At 42.7% G+C, this 15,518-nt stretch overlaps 1 pseudogene; it reads left to right on the forward strand.

Moving 5' to 3' along the window:
• The first annotated feature begins 1,378 nt into the window (after positions 1–1,378).
• Positions 1,379–9,281, forward strand: LOC121491858 (annotated as a pseudogene).
• The last annotated feature ends 6,237 nt before the right edge of the window (positions 9,282–15,518 follow it).

The raw sequence follows: 15,518 nt of genomic DNA on the forward strand, positions 1-15,518 counted from the left end.
AGCAAAACTTTGTAAAGGCAGAACAAAGAGGACTCTGCAAATTGCTGCATCTCTCTATCTGGCAGGTCAACACGTCTCACAGACACCGCATCTGCGTGCCATTAATCTTCATGCTCTCCTCCCCCATCAGAGGAAAAGGATCACTGCTCCAGAAGCAAAGAGCCCACGGCACCTACTTTCTTCCTCTCCCACTCAACCCACTCCATCCTCTGGCATCCATAAAGCCAGTTTCCTGACGAAAATTAAAATAAACTGTTCATGAAGGTCGATTTGTAAGATAAGGCTTTAAGCACATCCAGGGCATTTTACTACTCAGAATTCAGCAAAAAATGGAAGATTTCATTTTCCTTCCACCATCTACCCATGAACTGCAATTACCTTGAGATTCACCAAGAATAAGAGCTGTGAGGTGGGGGTATTATGAGCTCTTCTCAGTATTTCAAAGTATCATAAAAAAATACATATTTAACTACATTTAGGCCTTTCAGGTTAACCCAGAAATTAGGTCTCTGCTTTTAGGTGGAATTGGCTCAACTCTGTACTGTAGTCTGACGATCTTGTATTAAGCAGAAGTCACCACTGACCATTGCATGGTTTTAGCACATGATTTAAAACATAAATTCTTGATTAGTAGTGCAGTTTGTTTATAAAAATCTATCAAAAAATACTGTGGAGTTAGAGGGATAAAAGCATAATTCAACAAGATTCAGTAGTTGTAAAAACTGGAAATGTTGATACAGCAGAGAGAGCTGGTTTTGTTTTGGTTTGGTTTTTTAAAAGATTTTATCTGTTTATTCATGAGAGACACACAGAAAGAGGTGGAGACATAGGCCAAGGGAGAAGCAGGCTCCCTGTGGGGAGCCTGATATGGGACTCAATCCCAGGACCCCAGGATCACAACCTGAACGGAAGGCAGATGTTCAATCACTGAGCCACCCAGGCATCCCAGAGAAAGCTGGTTTTGAATGCTGACTCCATCTGCTCCAGCTCTGTGAACTCACTCACTTCAGTCTTTCTGACTCAAATTTCTCTTCTTGTAAAGTAAGATCATGCTGGGGCACCTGGGTGGCTCAGTGGTTCAGTGTCTGCCTTTAGTTCAGGGTGTGATCCTGGGGTCCTGGGATCAAGTCCCACATCAAGCTCCCTGCAGAGAGCCTGCCTCTCCCTCTGCCTATGTCTCTGCCTCTCTGCATCTCTCGTGAATAAACAAAATCTTAAAAAAAAAAAAAAGTAAGATCATCTTGGCCTCTCTAGGTGGTTGTAAGAATTAGAGGTACAGGACATAGCACAGGGCCTGAGCAATGGTGGATAGTTCAGAGGTAGAGTTCTGATGATGATGATGATGATGGAGAAGATGATGATGATAGTGACAAAGACGATGATGATGATGATAATGGGAATTGTAACAGTAATGATGATGATGGAGATGGTAATAGTAATGGTGATAATGAAAGGGATGAAGATGGCAATAATGATAACTTCCCATTTATAGAAATTCTGGATCAATTGGTTTGGGATGAGGTACAGGCAATAGCACTTATTTAAAGCTCCCCCAGATGACTTTAATATACAGATAGGGTTGACAGTCACTACCCTAGACTAGCAGGGTTTAAACTCTTTGATCCCAGGACCTCTCTATACTCTTAAATATTATTAAGATCCCAGAGAAGTTTGTTTTAAACAAAATTTTAAAATACAAAAACACATATACACATCTTTCATTAGCCATCAGAGCAATGACATCATTATATGTCATATAGCTTCTGGAACACTCCCCTGGAAACACATTAAAAAACGAGAGGGAAAAAGGTAAATAATGCCTTATATTGTAATAAGAATAGTTTTGACTTCATGGACCTCCTGATGCTGTCTTACACTTTTTTTTACACCTAGGTATTGTCCTCTGCACCCTCCACTTCCCCCAACATTGCATACACACACAGACCCCAGAAGCCTCCATTCCCAGCATCTCCACCACACCTAGAAGTAATCACACCCACTGGTTCTCAGTCAATACAATACAATCATATTCTACATAGTCTGATAGATGGAGCATTAGAAAGAGTCTGGGCTGAAGCTCTCCTCAGCTCTGGCTTCTTTAAAACAAAACACAAAAGATTTGCAAAGTAAATAGCGTAAACAAGATTGCAAGATTTGCATGGGCAAATAAACTGTTTTTAAATGCACCCTCATATTCTTTGGAACCAGACTAGACCCAGCACATAATTGCATGACCAATCACACATTACCTTCATCACTGGCAATAACAAACAGCGCACTGTGGGCTGAACCAGTTGAGTAGCAAAGGTTGCAAATTGGCTACCTGTGGGAAAGATTAGAGTCACAGACAAGTTCATCTGGCCCATAAGTGTTATTTCAAAATACTGATTGATTCCTAACATTAAAAGACAAGAGAGTTCACATTTTTAAAAATCTGGATTTTTGCCTTTTTTTTTTGTTTGTTTTACTCTGACAATACTAAGGTTTTGTTTCCACAGAGGGCTGGAACAGAGTGGTAATGCCCCTTCAGGTGGTAGTTGGATTTATTTCTTACCTCAACTCACTTTTTTCAATTATACACTTGCCACGCCCATTAGCTACTGTATTTAGTATTATATATTCTTGGAACTAATATGACAGCCTTTGTTTAGAAAATTCACAGATCCTGAAGTCCTCTCCTTTTGTTTAAGCTATTTTAGTAAGGTTAAACTCACTCCATTTACACATGGATCAGGATTACTATAATCTCTACTATCTAGAAGCTCTTCTGAGATATGATGGGTATTAAGAAAGCCTCCAAGAAGCCAAGAGAGTGGGCATAAAGTCCATTGCAACTTTTTCCAGGTAAAGGCGTCACACCTGACCAATTTACTTCTCTTTCACACACAATTCTATAAACTTTTTTCCCATCAGGTTTTCTAGTTCAAAGATGAAAATAATTAGGAGAAAAAAATTTCAGTTTGTGAACATAAGAAGAAATCTCTTCCCTCAAACCTACCCTTCCCAAAAAAACAGTTCAAGGAATTTTTTTCATCAAGATTAATGATGGATATAGGAGGAAACACTCTTCCCAGCTATAAAGCCACAGTGATTAGATAATATGGTATTTGTAGAGGAATAGACACAAAGATAAATGGAACATAGCAGAGAACTCAGAAATAGATCCACACAAATATGTCCAATTAATTTTTGAGAGAGCAAACGTAATTCAATGGAGGAAAAACATCCTTTTCAATAAATGGTGCTGGACAATTAGACATCTACAGGCAAAAAAATTAACCTCAACCTAAACCTTAACCCTATATAAAAATTAACTCAAAATGGATCATAGACTTAAACAAAATATAAAACTATAAAACTTCTAGATAAAAATGGAGACAATCTTTGATAACTAGGACTACACAAAGAATTTTTAGACTTGACACCAAAAACATGACCCATAAAAGGAAAAAATGATAATTTAGACCTCATCAAAATTAAAATATTTACCCTGCAAATGATCCTGTTAAAAGGATGAAAAACAAATTACAGACTAAGAGAAAATATTTGCAAGTCACAAATCTGACATAGAACTTACATAGATAGAACATATATCTAGAAAATACAAAGAACTCTCAAAACTCAACATTCAAAAAACAAAACAATGCAATTAGGAAAGGGCAGAAGGGAATGCCTGGGTGGATCAGTTAACAGTTTGATTCATGATCTCAACTCAGGTCTTGATCTCAAGGTCATAAGTTCAAGCCCCACATTGGGGCTCTGCAATAGGTATGGAGGAAAGAAAGAACAGAAAAGAGGGAGGCAGGGCAGGATGGCAGAGGAGTAGGGTTCCTAACACACCCACCCAAAAAAAATTACCTAGATAACTTTCAAATCATCCTGAAAACCTACAAATTCGACCTGAGATTTAAAGAGAGAACAGCTGGAACACTACAGAGAGAAGAGTTTGTGCTTCTAAAGGTAGGAAGGTGGAAAAAAATATGAAAATAAAAAGGAATCAAGTGGGGGAGGGGCCCCGCGAGGAGCCGGGCTAAGGCCCCCAGCGAGAGCCTCCAGGACAGGAAAGCCCAGCCCGGGAGAAGCAGGAACTTTAAAAATACCCACCGGATTCTTCCCGGAGGGAGAGGCGCTCAGCGGGGAACCCGGGCAGCACCGCAGGAGGGGCAGTGGAGCGCCCAGTCTCCCAGGGTCACTAACAGAGAGGTGCACCCGGGGGAGAGCATGCCACACCCCGTGGGCCGAGCTCAGTGAGGGGCTGGAGCGCCCGGCGGGGCCTCGGGAGCAGCTGGGGATGGGGTTGCGGGGCTCCAGCAGAGGAGGCTGCGCCCTGCTGCCCTCGGGAGCCAGGGCCCTGGGAGCGCGATTCCAGGAGCACAGGCCCCGGATCCCAGGGCACGAGGACAGAGCCCAGGATCCGGCGCTACCCCCGGAACAGGCGGAGGCGGGGAGGGCACAGGACACTGAGGACGCACCTGCCACCAGGCGCCCCCGAGCTGTGGAGATCAGCGCCCCCACCCCGGAGAATCCAGGCCCGTGTGGACTGGGAGACTGCGGTAGTTACTACGGGAGCTGACGCCAGTGCTGGAAAGCTGGCCGCCGCCAGTGTGCTTGTACCTCCTGGGGTCACCCTGTGCCTGGGATGGAGTGGGGCTACCAGGGAACAGGGGCCTCATGGGGTAAACAGCTCCCACTGAGCCCAGCACCTGGCAGGAGGGTGGGACAGCTCCCCTAGGTGCACACACCTGAGACTCAGCACAGCAGGTCCCTCCCCCAGAACACCAGCTGGAAGGACAGGGGAAGAGCAAGTCTTGACCAAGCAGCGCTGGAAAGCTCCATGGGAAGTCGAGGTATTTACAGTATATAGAACCAGAGGGTACCCCTCCTTTTTTTTCTTCTTTTTTTTCTTTTTTTTCCTTTTTTTCCTTCCTTTTTCCAGTACAACTCATTTTTAGCCACTCTGCACTAAGCAAAATGATAAGAAGAACTCACCAAAAAAGAAAGAATCAGAAACAATACTCTCTGCCAGAGTTACAGAATTTGGATTACAATTTGATGTCAGAAAGCCAATTCAGAAGCACAGTTATAGAGCTACCGGTGGCTCTGCAAAAAAGCATAAAGGATTCAAGAGACTTCATCACTGCAGAATTTAGATCTAATCTGGCTAAAATTAAAAATCAATTAAATGAGATGCAATCCAAACTGGAGGTCCTAACAACAAGGGTTCACGAGGTAGAAGAACAAGTGATATAGAAGACAAGTGGATGAAAAGGAAGGAAGCTGAGGAAAAAAGAGAAAAACAATTAAAAGACCATGAGGAAAGGTTAAGGGAAATAAATGACAGCCTCAGAAGGAAAAATCTACATTTAATTGGGGTTCCAGAGGGCGCCAAGAGGGACAGAGGACCAGAAAGCATATTTGAACAAATCATAGCTGAGAACTTCCCTAATTTGGGGAGGGAAACAGGCATTCAGATCCAGGAGATAGAGAGGTCCCTTCCAAATCAATAAAAACTATTAAACACCTCAACATTTAATAGTGACACTTGCAAATTCCAAAGATAAAGAGAAAATCCTTAAAGCAGCAAGAGACAAGAGATTCCTAATTTATATGGAGAGAAATATTAGATTGACAGCAGACCTCTCCACAGAGACCTGGCAGGCCACAAAGGGCTGGCAGGATATATTCAGAGTCCTAAATGAGAAGAACATGCAGCCAAGAATACTTTATCCAGCAAGGCTCTCATTCAGAATAGAAGGAGATATAAAGAGCTTCCAAGATAGGCAGAAACTGAAAGAATATGTGACCACCAAACCAGCTCTGCAAGAAATATTAAGGGGGGCTCTGTGAAAGAAAGAGGATGCCCAAAAATAATCCACAAAAACAGGGACTTAATAGGTATTATGATGACACTAAATTCATATATTTCGATAGTAACTCTGAACATGAATGGGCTTAATGATCCCATCAAAAGACGCAGGGTTTCAGATTGGATAAAAAAGCAAGACCTATCTATTTGTTGTCTACAAGAGACTCATTTTAGACATAAGGACACCTACAGCCTGAAAATGAAAGGTTGGAGAACCATTTACCATTCAACTAGTCCTCAAAAGAAAGCAGGGGTAGCCATCCTCATATCAGAAAAATTAAAGTTTATCCCAAAGACTCTGGTAAGAGATGAAGAAGGACACTATATCATACTTAAAGGATCTATCCAACAAGGGGACCTAACAATCATGAATATTTATACCCCTAATGTGGGAGCTGCGAAGTATATCAATCAATTAATAACCAAAGTAAAGACATACGTAGATAATAATTCACTAATACTGGGTGACTTCTATACGGCACTTTCTGCAAATGACAGATCTTCTAAGCACAACATCTCCAAAGAGACAAGAGCTTTAAATGATAGACTGGACCAGATGGATTTCACAGATATTTACAGAACTTTACATCCAAACGCAACTGAATATATATTCTTCTCAAGTACACATGGAACTTTCTTCAGAATAGACCACATACTGGGTGGGTCACAAATCAAGTCTCCACCTGTACCAAAAGACTGGGATTGTCCCCTCCATATTTTCAGACCACAATGCTTTGAAACTAGAACTCGATCACAAGAAGAAATTTGAAAGACACTCAAACACATGGAGGTTAAAGACCATCCTGCTAAAAGATGAATGGGTCAACCAGGAAATTAGAGAAGAATTAAAAAGATCCACGGAAACTAATGAGAATGAAGATAAAACCATTCAAAATCTTTGGGATACAGCAAAATCAGTCCTGAGAGGGAAATACGCAATACAAGCATCCCTCAAAAAAAATGGAAAAAACTCAAATACACAAGCTAACCCCACACTTAAAGGAACTGGAGAAAGAATAGCAAATAAAACCTACACCAAGCAGAAGAGAGTTAATAAAGATTTGAGCAGAACTCAGTGAAATAGAGACCAGAAGAACTGTAGAACAGATCAACAAAAGCAGGAGTTGGTTCTTTGAAAGAATTAATAAGATAGATAAACCATTAGCCAGCCTTATTAAAAACAAAAGAGGGGAGTGGGCAAATAACCGAGGCTTTCCAGGTGGCCGATGCTGGCACCACATCAAGGCGCAAGCAGGTGAAACCCCAGCACATCAACTTGGAGGAGGATCAGGGTGAGCAGCCACCGCAGCAGCCGGCCCTGGAGTTTGCAAATGTGGCCACAGTGGTGCCAATGGCGGGGGAGCTGGGTGCTCCAATGAACCACCATGGGGAACGGCAGTGAAGCCAACAGGGATGGAATGACTGCAAAGAGGACTCGGTGGGAGGAGACTCACATCTGTGAGAAATGCCTGCAAAGTTCTTCAGCTTCTCGGAGTTCTTAGAACATAAGAAAAATTGCACAAAAAATCCACCTGTGCTCCTCATGAACAACAGCGAGGGGCTAGTGCCTCCGGAAGACTTCTCGGGGCTGCGCTCAACCACCCTCCACACAGTCCAGGCAGTAAGGATGGTCACAGTGAGGATGGCGGCAGCTTGAGGGAGCTGAAGGAGAAGCTGGGTGCTGAATCTGTCATGTACCTGAAGACTGAGACCGCCCAGCCGACCACGTCCCAGGACATAAGCTATTTACCAAAGGCAAAGTGACACTAATGTCACTCTGCAAGCACTGCAGGGGCACCAAGGTGGCAATGAATCAGTGCAGCACTGAGGCACCACCAGCCCCTGTGCCCGGCACAGGACTCAGCATCCCATGGGTCCCAGAGCAGATCCTGTGCCTGCAGCAGCAGCTGCTGCAGCAGATCCAGCTCACTGAGCAGATCCGTGTGCAGGTGAACATGTGGGCCTCACATGCCCTCCACTTGGGCATGGCAGGAGCAGACACCCTCAAGACCCTGGGCAGCCACATGTCCCAGCAGGTATCCGCGGCCATGGCCTTGCTCAGCAAGAAAGCCGGCAGCCAGGGCCTGTCTCTGGACACCTTGAAACCAGCCAAGCTACCTCACACAAACATCCCTTCCACCGCCAGCTCCCAGGGGCTGGCGCCCTTCGCCCTGAAGCCCAACAGGTCCAGGGTTCTGCTGAACAGCATGTCACGCCTTCCTGGTGCTTTGCTACCTCAGGCCCCAGGCTCTGTGCTCTTCCAGAGCTCTTTCTCCACCGTGGCATTAGACCTGTCCAAGAAAGGGAAGGGGAAGCCACTGAATGTATCCCCAATGGAGGCCAAACCAAAAGACAAGGCCATCCTCGTCTTACAAGTATACTTACAAGTATAAGTACTGTAGCAAGGTTTTGGGGACCAATAGCTCCCTGCAGATCCACCTTCACTCCCATACTGGAGAGAGACCCTTCGTGTGCTCTGTGGCCACCAACCAGTTCACCACCAAGGGCAACCTCAAGGTGCGCTCTCATCAACCTCCCCAGGTGAAGGCCAACCCCCCCAGCTCTTTGCCAAGTTCCACAATAAAATGATGGCAGCCAATGGCATTCCCTATGCACTCTCTGTACCTGTCCCCATAGATGAATCAAGTCTCTCTTTAGATAGCAAACCTGTCCTTGTAATAGGGCCCCCCTGTCTAGGGCTACCTCAGAATCTCTCTTCAGGGACTAACCCCAAGGACCTCATGGGCGGCCCACTGCCCAACGACCTGCAGCCCGGGCCTTCCCCGGAAAGTGAGGATGGATCCCTAGTGGGAGGGGTGGGCAAACCACACTTCCCCAAGGGTTGATGGCTTCCAAAGGAGTGGGACCCCCGAGTCAGGGTCGGAGACCCTGAAATTACAGCAGCTGGTGGAGAACATCCACAAGGCCACCACCAACCCCAATGAATGTCTCATTTGCCACCGGGTCTTGAGCTGCCAGAGCTCCCTCAAGATGCATTACCACCCCCACACGTGGGGTGAACGATAGCTTGGCACACCGTAAGAGGAAGCTGGCCATCGAGAACACCATGACTTTGTTAGGAACTGGTGGAAACAGAGTCCCTGAGATGTTTCCAAAGGAAATCCTGGCCCCTTCGGTGAACATGGACCCTGTCGTGTGGAACCAGTACACCACCATGCTCAATGGAGGTCTGGCCATGAAGACCAATGAGATCTCTGTGATCCAGAGTGGGGGTATTCCTACCCTCCCAGTCTTCCTGGGAGCCACCTCCATTGTGAACAACACCACCATCTCCAAGATGGATGGCTCCCAGTCTGCCACCTGTGCTGAAGTGGAAAAACTAAGTGCTGCCAACAGTGTCCCCAAACACCAATTCTCTCACTTCCTCGAAGAAAATAAGATTGCAGTCAGCTAAGCTTTTTGTCGAGGGAGAAATGCAGGCAGAATGACCTCTAGAACTCTACTACTTTTTTTTTTTTCCTTGTTAAAAGAACCCATCTCCTCCTGTTTTTCCTATTGATGTGCAAATGACGTTTACAGTGTGATCACAACCTCAGGCAAGTTCTACAATCAGATGTTGTTAGGCTGCTTTGCAAAGAAAAAAAAATTGAAAAATAAAAAAAAATTGAAACAGAAAAAAAAATACTAAAACATATACAAACTAGGATTTTTTTTTCTTTAATTTTGGAAAGAAGCGGGTCTTGCAAAATAGCTTTGTTACTTGTGACAAACTGTATACATAAAACCTTTATACAACCGAGAGTATTTCCAAGGACTATCCTCCTATTTCAAGTTGGAACTTACTGAACTACAATGGACAACTGTTAGCCTAATTGGGGGAGGGGGTGCTGTATACTTCCCTGGTGACTGTATGTGGGTACGTGGACAAGATCTGGCATCTGTTTAGGGACCTGTTTTGTATGACCCCCCCTCCCATTCCTGTACCCATCCTTCCTTTCTCTTTTTCTTGGATGTACTTTTTTTTTCTTTAACTAAGATTGTAGAATTACAAAATTCCTTCAACCTTGGGACCTTAGGTAGGATACCCTCAAATGGACTGGTTTAGTCCTTAGAGAGTCAATGCATGTTGCTGCTTATTTAAATAGAGTTCATTCAGAGCCCCAAGAGTGCCAATGTACTCCCTATGCTTTCCAGATGCCTCCTTCCTGAGCCACCAGGAGGGCTAGGCACCTAAGCAGGGACCCTCAGGTGACTTAATTTGGCCCGCCAGTGCCTACTCAATCAAAGACCTGGGTTTTCCTTCTTGAAGAAACTCATGGAAAGGGCATATTTCTTACAGGTTCACATACTACTTTGTACAAAAAAATGTCCTTGGTGCAGCTTATGCCAACTTAGTATAAAGATTGTTCTAGAGTATTGCATGAAGGCTACGATGTTCGAACAGGCAAGTCATGGCTGTGAAAGCTTTAATTTATCTACCTCATTTATTTTTTATTTTTGTAGCCATAGTGTATATTTTCCTATTTTATGACCGCCGAAATGTTCTGAGGCCCTGTCTTAAACCTGAGTTGATGTGTGGTGGGAGCAGCTGGACGTTGAAGTTTTTTCATGATTCTTTTTTTTTAAACCTTCCCCCCTTTTTGTATATGTAATGATGAAACATACTCTGATGGTTGAACAAGGAAGGAGAAAGAAAGACCTTAATTTCCTAGTGAAGAATCTCCTTCTTTGTGGAAAAGTAGATCAAGACTCTTAACAAAAGTTGGTCTGTGTTATTGCACCTGACCTTAAGATCCAAAAAAAATTTTTTTACCATGTTGTGCCTTTCGTTCTGGAATAGTAAGTACACAATGCTAGTACCTGTTTACACTGTGAAATGGATATTGTTACAGAGAACACACCAGAGACTTTCTCCCTGTTAAGCAAATCATGCTCATGTGAATGTATGATCTGTGGAGAAACCCCTGTAGTTTTTCCCTGCTGACATTGTTTGTCTTGTTGGAGAATAAATTTTGGATGCTCTTTTTTCTTTCCCCCCGCAAAAAGAGAGAGAGAGAGGAGAGAGAGAGAGAAAGGCCTCAATTTAATAAAATCATGAATGAAAAAGAAGAGATCACAACCAATACCAAGGAAATACAAATGATTTAAAGAACATATTATGAACAACTATACGCCAATAAATTAGGCATATATTTCCAGAAGAAATAGATGCATTTCTGGGAAACCACAAACTACCAAAACTGGAACAGGAAGAAACAGAAACCCTGAACAGGCCGATAACCAGGAGGAAATTGAAGCAGTCATCAAAAACCTCCCAAGACACAAAAGTCCAGGGCCAGATGGCTTCCCAGGGGAATTCTATCAAACGTTTAAAGAAGAAACAATACCATTTAACTAAAGCTATTCCAAAAGATAGAAAGGGATGGAATGCTTCCAAACTCATTTTATGAGGCCAGCATCACCTTAATTCCAAAACCAGACAAAGACCCCACCAAAAAGGAGAATTATAGACCAATATCCCTGATGAACACAGATGTAAAAATTCTCAATAAGACACTAGTCAATAGGATCCAACAATACATTAAGATGATTATCCACCATGACCAAGTGGGATTTATCCCAGGGATGCAAGGCTGGTTCAACACTCATAAAGCAATCAATGTGATTGATCATATCAACAAGAGAAAAAACAAGACCCATATGATCCTCTCAATAGATGCAGAGAAAGCATTTGACAAAATACAGCATCCATTCCTGATCAAAAATCTTCAGAGTGTAGGGAGAGAGGGAACATCTTAAAAGCCATCCACGAAAAGCCCACAGCAATTATCATTCTCAATGGGGAAACACTGGGAGCCTTTCCCCAAAGATCAGGAACAACAGGGATGTCCACTCTCACCACTGCTATTGAACATAGTACTAGAAGTCCTAGCCTCAGCAATCAGGCAACAAAAAGAAATAAAAGGCATTCAAATTGGCAAAGAAGAAGTCAAACTCTCCCTCTTCATAGATGACATGATACTGTACATAGAAAACCCAAAAGACTCAACCCCAAGATGGCTAGAACTCATACAGCAATTTGGCAGTGTGGCAGGATACAAAACCAATGCCCAGAAATCAGTGGCATTTCTATACACTAACAATGAAACTGAAGGAACAGAAATTAAGGAGTCAATCCCACTTACAATTGCACCCAAAAGCATAAGATACCTAGGAATAAACCTAACCAAAGAGGTAAAGGATCTATACCCTAAAAACTGCAGAACACTTCTGAAAGAAATTGAGGAAGACACAAACAGATGGAAAAATATTCCATGCTCATGAATTGGAAGAATTAATATTATTAAAATTTCAATGCTACCCAGGGCAATTTTCACATTCAATGCAATCCCTATCAAAATCCCATGGACTTTCTTCAGAGAGTTGGAACAAATCATCTAAATATTTGTGTGGAATCAGAAAAGACCCCGAATATCCAAGGGAATATTGAAAAAGAAGACCAGAGCTGGGGGCATCATGATCCCGGATTTCAAGTTGTACTACAAAGCTATGATCATCAAGACAGTGTGGTACTGGCACAAAAACAGACACATAGATCAATGGAACAGATTACAGAACCCAGAAATGGGCCCTCAACTCTTTGATCAACTAATATTTGACAAAGCAGGAAAGACTGTCCACTGGAAAAAGGACAGTCTCTTCAATAGATGGTGCTGGGAAAATTGGACATCCACATGCAGAAGAATGAAACTAGACCACTCTCTTTCACCATACACAAAGATAAACTCAAAATGGATGAAAGATCTGAATGTGAGGCAAGATTCCATCAAAATCTTAGAGAACACAGGCAACACCCTTTTTGAACTCGGCCATAGCAACTTCTTGCAAGATACATCCATGAAGGCAAGAGAAACAAAAGCAAAAATGAATTATTGGGACTTCATCAAGATAAAAAGCTTCTGCACAGCAAAAGAAACTGTCAGCAGGGATCCCTGGGTGGCGCAGCGGTTTGGCGCCTGCCTTTGACCCAGGGCGCTATCCTGGAGACCCGGGATCGAATCCCACGTCAGGCTCCCGGCGCATGGAGCCTGTTTCTCCCTCTGCCTGTGTCTCTGCCTCTCTCTCTCTCTCTGTGACTATCATAAATAAATAAATAAATAAAAAAAGAAACTGTCAGCAAAACTCAAAGACAACCTACAGAATGGGAGAAGATATTTGCAAATAAATGACCTATCAGATAAAGGCCTAGTCTCCGAGATCTATAAGGAACTTATTAAACTCAACAGCAAAGAAACAAACAATCCAATCATGAAATGGGCAAAAGACATGAACAGAAATTTCACCAAAGAAGACATACACATGGCCAACAAGCACATGAGAAAATGCTCCGCATCACTTGCCATCAGGAAAATACAAATCAAAACCACAATGAGATACCACCTCGCAGCAGTGAGAATGTGGAAAATTAACAAGGCAGGAAACAACAAATGTTGGAGAGGATGTGGAAAAAGGAGAACCCTCTTGCACTGTTGGTGGGAATGTGAACTGGTGCACCCACTCAGAAAACAGCGTGGAGGTTCCTCAAAGAGTTAAAAATAGATCTACCCTGAGAGCCAGCAATTGCACTGCTGGGGATTTACCCCAAAGATATAGATGCAGTGAAACGCTGGCACACCTGCACCCCAATGTTTATAGCAGCAATGTCCACAATAGCCAAATAGTGGAAGGAGCCTCGGTGTCCATCGAAAGATGAATGGATAAAGAAGCTGTGGTCTATGTATACAATGGAATATTACTCAGCCATCAGAAACGACAAATACCCACCATTTGCTTCAATGTGGATGGAACTGGAGGGTATGATGCTGAGTGAACTAAGTCAATTGGAGAAGGACAAACATTGTATGGTCTCATTCATTTGGGGAATATAAAAAAATAGTGAAAGGAGAGAAAATGAGGGGGAAATATCAGTGAGGGTAACAGAACATGAGAGACTCCTAACTCTGGGAAACGAACAAGAAGTAGTGGAAAGGGAGGTGGGCAGGGGGTTGGGGTGACTGGGTGATGGGCACTGAAGGGGGCACTTGATGGGATGAACACTGGGTGTTATGCTATATGTTGGTAAATCGAACTCCAATAAAAAATATAGAAAAAAAGAAAAGAAAAAAAAGAAAGTGGGCTAAAGATATGGACAGTCATTTCACCAAAAATAATAAGCAAATGGCAGTAAACAAATGAAAATATATTAGACAGCATTAGCCATTAGAAAAATGCAAATTAAAACACCACTGAGATATCACCCCTTACATTTTATGATGGCAAGAATAAAAAAATAGTGATAACACCAAATCCTAGCAAATATGTAGAGAAACTGGATCACTCATACATTGTGATAGAAATATAAAATGGCACAGCCACTCCGAAAAAATGTTTGGCAGTTCCTTTTAAAACAAAAAATGAACCTACCATATGACCCAGAAATTGCACTCTTGGGCATATTTCCCAGAGAAATGAAGATTTAAGTTCACACAAAAACCTACACACTGATGTTTTGTGGTGGCTTTATTCATAATGGCCCCCAAATTGAAAACTAACCTAATGTCCTTCAAGAGGACATTAAACAAAATGTGACTAGTTAAACAAACCCTGGTACATCCATATCATGAAATACTACTCAGCAATAAAAAGGAAAGAACTACTGATATACCCAACAACTTGAATGAACCTCAAGGAAATTATGCTGAGTGAAGAAAAGCCAATTTCAAAAGAATACTTTTTCATGGTTCCATTTATATAACATCCATTAAATAACATAATTACAGAGATGGGGAACAGATCACTAGTAGCCAGGAGTTAAGGATGAGGGTAACAAGTCACATATGTCTATAAAGAGGGAGATGTGTGGAGTGGCACAGTTCATTATCTTGATTTTGGTGCTTACATGGAGCTACACATGTAATAAAATGACATAGAGCCACAGATATACACAAATGAGTGTGTGTGTAACTGGTGAAATCTGAATAAACTCTGTGGATTGTACCAATATCAGTTTCCTGGTTTTGCCATTGTACAGTAAGAATGCAAGATGTTAACACTGGGAGAAACAGGCTAAAGAGTGCTCAGAACTTCCCTGTATACTCCTTTGCACCTTCCTGCCAACCTATAATTATTTCTAAATAAAACATTTTCTTAAAAGGCTATGCCATTTAATTTTATGCCTCTTTTACTATTGGAATTCATATTTCTCTACAATGGTCAAGATGCAGTGCTAGTAGTCCCTAGCCTCCCAGAGTTCACAGTTCCTACTGATCTGTTCTGTAACCCTGGCCAAGCTACTTCTCTTCTCTGGCCTTCCATTTCCCATCTTTGAAATGAAAACTGAATGACTGTTAAAAAAAACTCTTGCAGTTCTTGAGATGAAAGCCCTCAGATGGCCTGAAAGGGCTGCCATGTAATATAAATGTGGGCTTTTTATGAGACAGAGGGCAAAAACCAAGGCATGACCCCTAAGGACACATGGAAACGAGGACCATTATACATCTGCTCTGGGCCCTAGAGCCCAACTGGTATTGCCCCTGGTGGAGTATGAAGACAGTGCGGGCTTATAGAAAACATGTGAGTGGAACTACAGAGGGAGAAATAAGAAAGATGTGGGAGTAGTGCCAGTCCCCACTTGAATCAGCCACATGTATAT

Source organism: Vulpes lagopus, chromosome 5 (genome assembly GCF_018345385.1).
Source record: "Vulpes lagopus strain Blue_001 chromosome 5, ASM1834538v1, whole genome shotgun sequence".
NCBI classification, from domain to species: Eukaryota; Metazoa; Chordata; class Mammalia; order Carnivora; family Canidae; genus Vulpes; species Vulpes lagopus.